The sequence below is a fragment of the Astatotilapia calliptera genome, chromosome 5, assembly GCF_900246225.1.
Source record: "Astatotilapia calliptera chromosome 5, fAstCal1.2, whole genome shotgun sequence".
NCBI classification, from domain to species: domain Eukaryota; kingdom Metazoa; phylum Chordata; class Actinopteri; order Cichliformes; family Cichlidae; genus Astatotilapia; species Astatotilapia calliptera.
This window is the reverse complement of record NC_039306.1, coordinates 32664700-32673973: the sequence shown is the minus strand read 5'-3', so window position 1 is coordinate 32673973 and position 9274 is coordinate 32664700.

The window sequence follows — 9274 nt, the reverse complement described above, 5'->3', positions numbered from 1 at the left end:
CAGTAGGAGTGCATGGATGTTTGTTTCTTTGTGTGAGGGACTGGTGACCGGCCTCACTCTCTCCAGATGCTGCTGGGATAGGCTCCAGCTCACCCAAAGCCATATGTTGGAAAAGTGGTGCCTCAAGGTGTCCTTCAAACCCTTAAATACCTTTTGAACATCTGTGAGATGGATTTAAAAAGTTGTTTGCTGTAAATTCAAAAGAACTTATTGAAAAAAGGCAACAATACACTAACACAGGGGTAGCAGCCTAAGCCCAGACCTGCCTCTCCCCAGTCATCTTCTTCTACTCTTGTATTTTAAGGTGAGAGGCCTGAAATAAATAGCCCCCCAGAAAAAACAGTGTTGCATTGACCCATTTAGCCACCCCGAGCTCCTCTCTACATTGAATTTATATTTTTGCCATAATCTTTTGCTCTTGTTATAATTTCTGCGATCACCAGAAGATGATGCCATGTGTAACAGGTGCTGTCTTGTGATGGTATGACAGTCTTGAATCATTTGAATTAACTTTTTGTTGTTGTCTGAGCACACTGTAGGTGTTGTCAGCTTAATCTTATTAATATATATATATATAAAATAATATATTTGGTAGTAACACAGTCAAAATAGTTGCATTTAGCACAATTCATGAAATATTTCACATTCTGTGTGATAACATGTCATGTGTACCTCAAGTTTAGTCATATTGTTGGAATTTCTACGGTTGCTAAAAAAATACATTCCACAGTGTTGATAACATCTTGGAGGTTACAGGAATATCATGATAAACTTTCACTTCCCCAATTGCTCGTGCCTTGGCGGGGGCTTGTAAGCAAATGAATGTTTGTCAGATATCAGATATTGTGTTCTGTGAGCTCCGCTGCACTCTATGATGACCTGAGTTGTGCTGATGCAGCGGAGACGAGGGATCCTCAAATCAATGGTTCAGTGTGTTAGGCATAAAAAGAGCAATGTGTCCCAGAGAGAAGGGCTGTCTGTGCCCCAGCGCCATGCAGCTGCGGGACCCGGGCACCCATCCATGCACTCTGCTCCATACGCTGTTAGACCTCCGTCTATGGCCAAAACACTGAGCACTGTAAATTTTTCAGAAAAGAACCGCACTTTAATTACATCTGCTTCTGCAATGCAACGTCGCATATCTTCGAAAGATGTCCGTAAAACACAAGTTAGAAAGTTACTGACTCATAAGCTTAATGTTGCACTCGTAACCTTGCAAACCGTGCCCACTCCTTTCAAAAATTATCCGTGACCGCGAATGACAATGGCATTTAACTTGTGTTTGACTGACTTGCAAAGGCCCAGCGAAGCAGGAGGAGGTGGGTGGGAGACATAATTTAAAATCTGGGGTTTTTACAGTTGTTTCCTCCGTTTAGCACATATTTGAAAGTTCACTGATCTCTAAAATCTGTTTTGAGCTTTCACAGAATGTGAGGCAGAGCAGGGGCTTTCTTGTGACCACAGGGCTTCATGCTCAATAGCACACACATTAAGGCCTCTTTATTTCCCTGTAAGGCATGTGTGATTTTAGATATTAGACTCTCTGCTACACCCTATTTATCTCCTGTTGTTGTGCAATGGGGCGGAATTATTTTTCTTAAAAAAGAAACACACCAACTTCATTTTTCCTAGCTGGTGACAAAACAAACACAAACATGGTTACGGGGAGACCACATCCAACTTCTCCACGGCAACACTGGCTTTTTATGTCTATTCCACTGAAAAAACAAAGAATCCAAATGGACTTGATCACATGTTTGATGAGACAAACTTTAAACCAGCCCCAAACCCATAAACTGCACTATTGTATGTTCACTGGCCACTTTATTAGGTATGCCTGATCAAATGCTCATTATTGCAAATATCTAATCATCCAGTCACATCGCAACTCAAAGCAATTGTGCATGAAGACCTGCTGAAGTTCGAACTGAGCATTAGTTTTAGGATGAAAGATCATTTAAGTGAATTAGAATTTGGCTGGTTTGACTCCCAAAAGGTTGATTGTTCATCTGGACGTAGCGTAACCTTTTCAGTGGGAGAAACGTTTCTTCAGTCTTGGCTGATTGCAGGTTTCCCCAAACTTACAAACAGGACATTTCTCCCACTGAAAATGCTGCATCCAGATGAACAGAAACAGCCATTTAGGATTTACCTACAATAAGTAGGTGACAGTTATCTGGGCCAAATATGACGTCAGGGGAGACGGGCAGACTGCTTCAAGGTGATGGGAAGACAACAGTAAGAGTCAACAAACCACTTGTTACAATTAAGGTATGCAGAAGAGCATCTCTTATCATAAGAGGTCAAGCGCCAACATTGCTGGCTCCTTTGTTCACCTTTATGTTAACATTGGCGGTAATCTTACAAGCTTCTTTCCCATAATGAGTGAAACGGATTACTCTTGTATCAACAAGCTGAAACTGACAATGAATGATTTACTTATGAGCACTTTGGTAATGTTTCCCTTTAAACAACGCTTACAAAAAAGAGCTTTACAGTTGTTTCCTTGCTATAGTCGCTATCACTATCATTGGGTTTTGTGGCTTTTTTGCATCTTTTGATGGCTTCAACATTTGTGGTGCATGACAAAGGTAGTCTAGTATACGTGAACGTCTTTTGTTGACTGAAAATCCTGAAACTTAAAGTTGCATCTTTGAAATGGTGGCTGTTGCACTGGCTAACTAGGCTGAACCCTTTTTCTTTTCTAAAATAGAACTGCTTTGACCCAACGGGCGTTTTCCAGAGCTGAACAATGAAGCCAACGAGGAAGTGAGAAAACCCACAGTTCGTCTTTGTGCCACTTGAGGCTGATCTAAAAGAGACGCAGTCCCCATGAATCCATTAAAATGACCAGCGTTACAACATTAAAATTGTTTTTTCAAGCTGATTCAAACAAACAGCTCTCGCCAGAAGCTACTGAATTTTATAAATAGTTCCTAGTAGGTTCACCATAGTAAGATTTTAATCTGACAGAATGTTTGAAAACAGATAAGAAATGCTTAATGCCAGGCTCATCATATTGTCAGCAGATTTATAAGAGTAAAAACAGTGAAGGGAATAAAATTATCTTTTACATAATGAAATGCCTTCGCTTCCTTCATACTGTGAGTCAAATGAGAAAGTTACGAATAAACTTTAAATCTGAGGATAATTATGACATATATTACATACAACATTAGCACTGAGTCAGTCTCTGTGGGAGCAAATAGAGAGAGAAGAAGCACTTAGAAGGCTGTGCAGTTCGTTTAAGCTTTGCGCAACACTAATTCAACCATAATTCTCTCTCTTGTGTGTGTGTGTGTGTGTGTGTACTTACTGGATATGGATTTGCATTTTAGGTTTTTACCAATAACCAAATTATCAGACCACTTATTTTTTATCCATTAGCCACACAGTATATATTATCCTCATCTCTCTGGACTGGCTCACAAGGAGCCGTTCATGCATATACAAATACGATACATTTCTATACTGCGAGTACACATTTTATTGTCATTAACATTAAACATTACATTTGTTCTTGCCTACAAACCTACAAACTACAGTGACACACTATATTCAACAGTGTGAAATAAGCAATTCTAAAACTCATATTCATATTTATATTTTTTTAGACTTACCACTTTAATTTCAAATGTAAAACAGGAGCTAAAAAAATGATATTTTTTAATAGTAAATATTAATATTTTGTAATCTTAATAGCCTTGAATTTATGCAAAGTGGAGGCTAACTTGCATCATTACTTACCCCATGTAGTAGTTAGCTAATATGAAATTGTGTAATGATAATAATTATGTATTAATAGGTTTCACATCTGTCTGCTGAAGAAATGTCAGAACATAGTGAGTGAACATCAGATTCTGAATAGAAATAGCCAGAATGGCTAATCATGTTAATTATAGAGGAGTTGCTTTTAAAATAAAGGACAAAATTCAGGGAACTCATTCCTATGAATGTTTTTTTCCTCTTCTTTTCTTCTTACAATTCCAATATGACTATGGATCAGTAAATGCAGCAAGTTGTGTATGAAGCCTAATGTGCCGCATTATCTTCTTGTCCCAGTGGGAGTTGGAAAAACCAACTCCCACTGGGATAAGGCACTACTCTGTCATTATACACCAGCTATTTTATTAGGCGCTCCACCTTAATACTGACATAGACCCTTCTAGACTGCCTTAATTCTTCATAGCACACATTCAACAAAGTTCTTGAAATATTCCTCAGAGATTTTGCTCTATACATGACAGCATCACTGAGTTGCTGTACATTTGTTGGCTCCACATCCATGATGCATCATTCCTGTTCCACCAAGTCCTAAAAGCGCTCTGTTGGAATCTGGGGACTGTGGAAATCATTTGAGTATTGTCATGTTCAAGAAACTATTTCAGAAGATGTGCACAATGTGGTCATAGAGGGACAGCAGTAATACTCAGGTAGGCTGTGATGTGCCAAGAAAATACCCCCACACCATTACAGCACCAGCAGCCTGAACCTGAATCTGTTAAACCTTCAGTCAGTAGTGGCATAGATGCACAATGATCTGCATTGTATGTCAATTGTTGTTGTTTTGATGAACAGAGGTGAAGGAAGATACAGGATGTCATGGTAGGTTTCCTGTGCAGCTGCAAAGGAGCTGTGCTGCCATCTGCAATCATCAGGGCTGTCCAGATGCACATGCATGGTGGAGCATGACAGGCGGGTTCCCGTCTGACCCTCGATGCAGCACAGATAGTAGTAGAAAAAAAACAAAGAGACAGTTTCACCCATAAAACTGCAGATCAGCACCAGATCGCCTCAGTGTTGTTGAACTGAATTAAGATGGAGACCTTCAGTGCCGCAGTGAGTAGTTTAGACAAACCATGTTAATTAGACATTAATTTACATACACTAAAATACGAGCAGATATTCAAAAACTGCAAACCTGTACGAGCACCTCCAGACAAAAACAATTTATTCACACACAGTTACATTAATTCCTTGTTTGTTTTTGATCTATTTTCATCTGACAAATTGCACTTGAAATTTAACCTTGTAAATTTTTCTGTTTTAGAGACAACACACGACTGCACAGAGAAAAAGGTCATGTGGTGGTGGAACAAATGAAAAGAAGGAAATAGCCAACAGATAGCAGGGGAGGACGGTGAGGAAAAAGGATCAGACCGAGAAGAGACAGGATGCTGCAGGTCTCCTCTGAGTCTCTTCAAAAACACTGTAAATCACTTAGACGGGGCCACTTTATCATTTCATGCCAGACTTTGTCACACAGGGAGGAAAATTGTTCGGGATGTGACTGGTTTACATAAACAGATGGGCTTAACTGGTAACAGTGAGCATAATAGATAAAGTGGGATATTTTCCCAGGCGCTGTGCAAAACACAGCATGTTTATGGGCATTGTTGCACAACTATAGTTCAGGCAAAGTTAATATATGGTAGAAGCTCAGTGGGAAGAACAGAGCATGAAGGACCCAGATTTCATTCCTGGCCTATGTGGACGTCTGCTAAAACAGCTATTACAATTTTCCTGAAGTGAGCTGGTGATGAATTGCTCAAAGAAAAAAAATGGAAACGTGTAAATAATTTTAGAATTATTTATTACTCTTTTGTTGAGCGTTATCAGCAGACAGGCAGCAGACAGACTGAGGAGAGAGTATTTTATAAAATATAAGTTTTAAATAATTATTTAGAAGATTTAAGATGGCTTCACTTCACTAAATTGGATAAATAAAACATCTTTTTGAAATTATTTCAACTATAAATGTTCAACATGAACATGAAGTCCATACGCTGCGCTAAAATAATTTAGAATGACATTTGTTGATGGATGAGGTAGATGAAGGCACGATATAGCCCAGAACATCTAAAACGCTCCAAAGACGCATAATGGAATTATCAAATAATTTATAGATTTTTCCCGATAATTTAATATTGAAGAAAATCATTTATTGTTTAATCTAAAGTGACCTATAGTTAGCCTGACAGATTTTGTGCTACATGAGAATAAGTAAAACCCGAATCTGTCCGGTGATCATATGCAGGAACTGATGTGTTAGCTAGTTTTAGAAAATTGCTAACTAGCTCTTAGCCAGCAATGTTCTACTCCACATTGTCTTATTGTTTTAGTTATGTGTTTATATTAGTACATATAACCACAGTTGAAACTACTGCTAGGTATGAGTTGACATCTACTTGGCTAACTCAGTTTTAGCCAAGGTCAGCTATTCATTCAGTTTTATCCATGATAGCTAACCATGGTACATGCTAATACCCCTTTGTACTGGCTTTCATTCTAAACACGTGTTTTAGACATCTAACCAATGGACATCAGTTAATGGCTTAAAATGTTACTAAATGTTGTCAGTTAGTGTTTCTTAGCAATAGTCACAGTCGACTGACTGATAAGAAATAGGCTACTTAGCTGATGCTATAAATAAAAACCAAAAAAGAAAGAAAGGGGGGGAGACATGCTAGACATCATTAAGCCTAATCCAATACTTTTGTTTTACTTGTGGACACATCTTACTACACAGGAGCCTTTTAGTTGTTCTACGATGTGATAATGACACTGTTAAACTATTTAAAATAATATATACAGAAATGGCATGAATAACATTCAGTGTCATATTTTAAAATAACCCAACAGATTGGGATTGGGATTCAGGTATTTGTTTAAGTTTGATATTGCAAAGCTTTTCAATGCAATGCTTGGTGCTGCAGGTTAGGGTTAGCATGTATAATGATTTAGACCTCAGAGGGTTAACAGAATGATTTTAACAAAAGGGTCAAAAGGGTAATTATATCTGTAAATAATCTGTAAATATATTTTAAAAAATGTCTGTTTTATATGACATCATGCATGTTGGTTGTCCTTCTTAAACTAAACGTCTTTCAAAATACAGGATGAGGGTAAGGGGTTAACACCTATGACTTCTACCTCAGAGGGCTCAGAGATCACTACCTATTACCACGTCTGTGACATGAGTAACAATGAATATTTAATTAAAGTTATCCATTTGGCCAGTGAACACTCTTCCTATTATTTATGCTCTTTTGGTCTGACAGCCCTTTGAAGTTAATTTGAAGACAGTGTATTTCAGGGACTCTTTTAAGTTTGGTTGGAGACTCTACAGTGCTCTGGCTCAGTATGGGCTCGAGCATCTGTCTCTTTGTGTTAATCGTGCAGTGGACCTGTGTCTCCCTGCCTTCCATGCAGTGCGTGCTTTGATAAGAAACTTTGCCAGTGGGGAAGGAGAAGCCCTTAATGAAATAAATATGATGTTCTTTGCTGTTAAAAACATCACTGGAAGCAGCAGATGCCAGAAACCACGCAGCATCCTTGCTTCACATTGAGTATTCGGCTTGTCTTTGATTAGCAGCCTGCAGCTAACAGCAGATTCCAGTAAGAATCCTAAAAGCTTGTCTGTTGGACCTCTCATAGATTATCTATCAGCTCAGATTTTGGGAAATTCTGGCCTACGCTGACTTGGCACTATGATGAGCTGGTTTAAAGGTGGAATAACACGGTGGACGTGTAACCGGCGTTTGTGTCGTTTCAGCTGTTTTTCTTGTCCGCAGTGCATGTGCTATCCTGCCAAGTAGATGTTTGCTTGGAGCCAAACAGATCCTGCTTCCATGGAGTCGTAAACCGAGCTAGTTTAAACTAAAGCATCATTTGGATGCAGCAATAGGTCTGCGCCTGCACGATGGAACTCAATTTCTGCCGGTTTCAGTGGTTTCATAATTTCCAAGCGAGCGGGGGAAACAGATCTCTCTCACCTCAGCACAGCGTGAAGTAAAGGGAGTGCTGCATCTTCGGTTTCGGAAATTTACTGATAATAGGCGACACAGACACCTCCTATATGAGGCCAAAAGGTGTGCGGGGGCAGGGGGTTCAGGATGCTATTAGACATGCAGCCAGGACAGAGCAGAAATCCAGTTTCAGCTCTAAGACTTAAATATGCTGTTGGCCTCTCACAAGTTTGGTTTCCCAATTTTGGGGAACCCACTGGTAGAATCCAAAAAGGTGATTGCAGTAGGCAGCAATAATACTGATCTAGGTAATGTGAGATGGATGAGCCAGAGGAACAAATAATTTGCACCAGTTCTCACCAGAATTGCCGTTTTGTTTCCTCACAGCATGTTAGTATAATTGAACTGAGCTTAAAACCCTTTTCATCCCAGGAGGGCGATTTAAGCAGGCAAACAATTTCCAGCACCGCCACCGATTTATAAAAAGTACATTTAAAAAACAAATATGCACAAGGTGAACTGAGACAATCTTCTGGTTCTAATGACTTTAAATTAGTCTTGGAAGAAATGTGGAATTAAAATACACGACTGCTAATATAGCCCTAAAAATAATATTTTAGAAAAAATATTCTGGCAGCTTTTTCCACAATTTCAGAGTTTCTCATAAAGATGTTAATGAAAAGCAGATCATTATGATCATCATTACAAAGAATAATTGCTACCTCATGTTTCAAAGGGAACATTAAGGTGATGGTTGAACCTCAACCGGCAGCTCTGACTCATGTTTCTGTGCTTACTCAGCCAGTTTGGATAATTAAATTCTAAGCAAGGGACTGGAGCCCGGGATCAACTTATTAACATCCTGATTGTCTATGAATATGCATTACTGGTGTGCTATGTCCATCCCCGTGTCTGTTCCACTTTCCTCCGAGGCCATCGTCTCACTTCACTCTCTTCTGAAGAGCCATTATGTTTCCCACTGCAGAGGAGATAGATGCTTCATTATTAAACAGGCAGCCTTTGAAGTAGTTCGGATTGATCTGTCCACCCGCAATTTAAACAATCCTGCGTGTGTTAAGGGGAGGCGAGCGGCAAGGATCAATAGCTAAACACTTATAGTAATTTCATTTTTGACTTATAGCTCGGCGCATCGTGCATGCAGATCTGGCCGGCTTGAACTGGAGTAACGGAGGAACACAGCCACTTAAACCACTCTCAGCCTCAGAATACTTTCACACAGAACACATGCTTGTTTTCAAAGTGCAACAACACTTTTATCTCTCACTGACTTTTAGGCTGTCTCATCTACTATTCAGTTCTCTCAGTGGAAATGTCTTAATGATGCAACTTTGGGAAAAGACGATAAATTTACAGACGGGTTACAAATGAAGAGGAGAAAGCTGAATAAAAAATGGAGAAACATAACACTGGATAAGTACGAACAAGGACCGAGCGTTGCCCCCCCGGTTGCGTGCATCAGAACAAAAACAAGCTTCTAAACCCCTTTGATACTACACAGCACTACA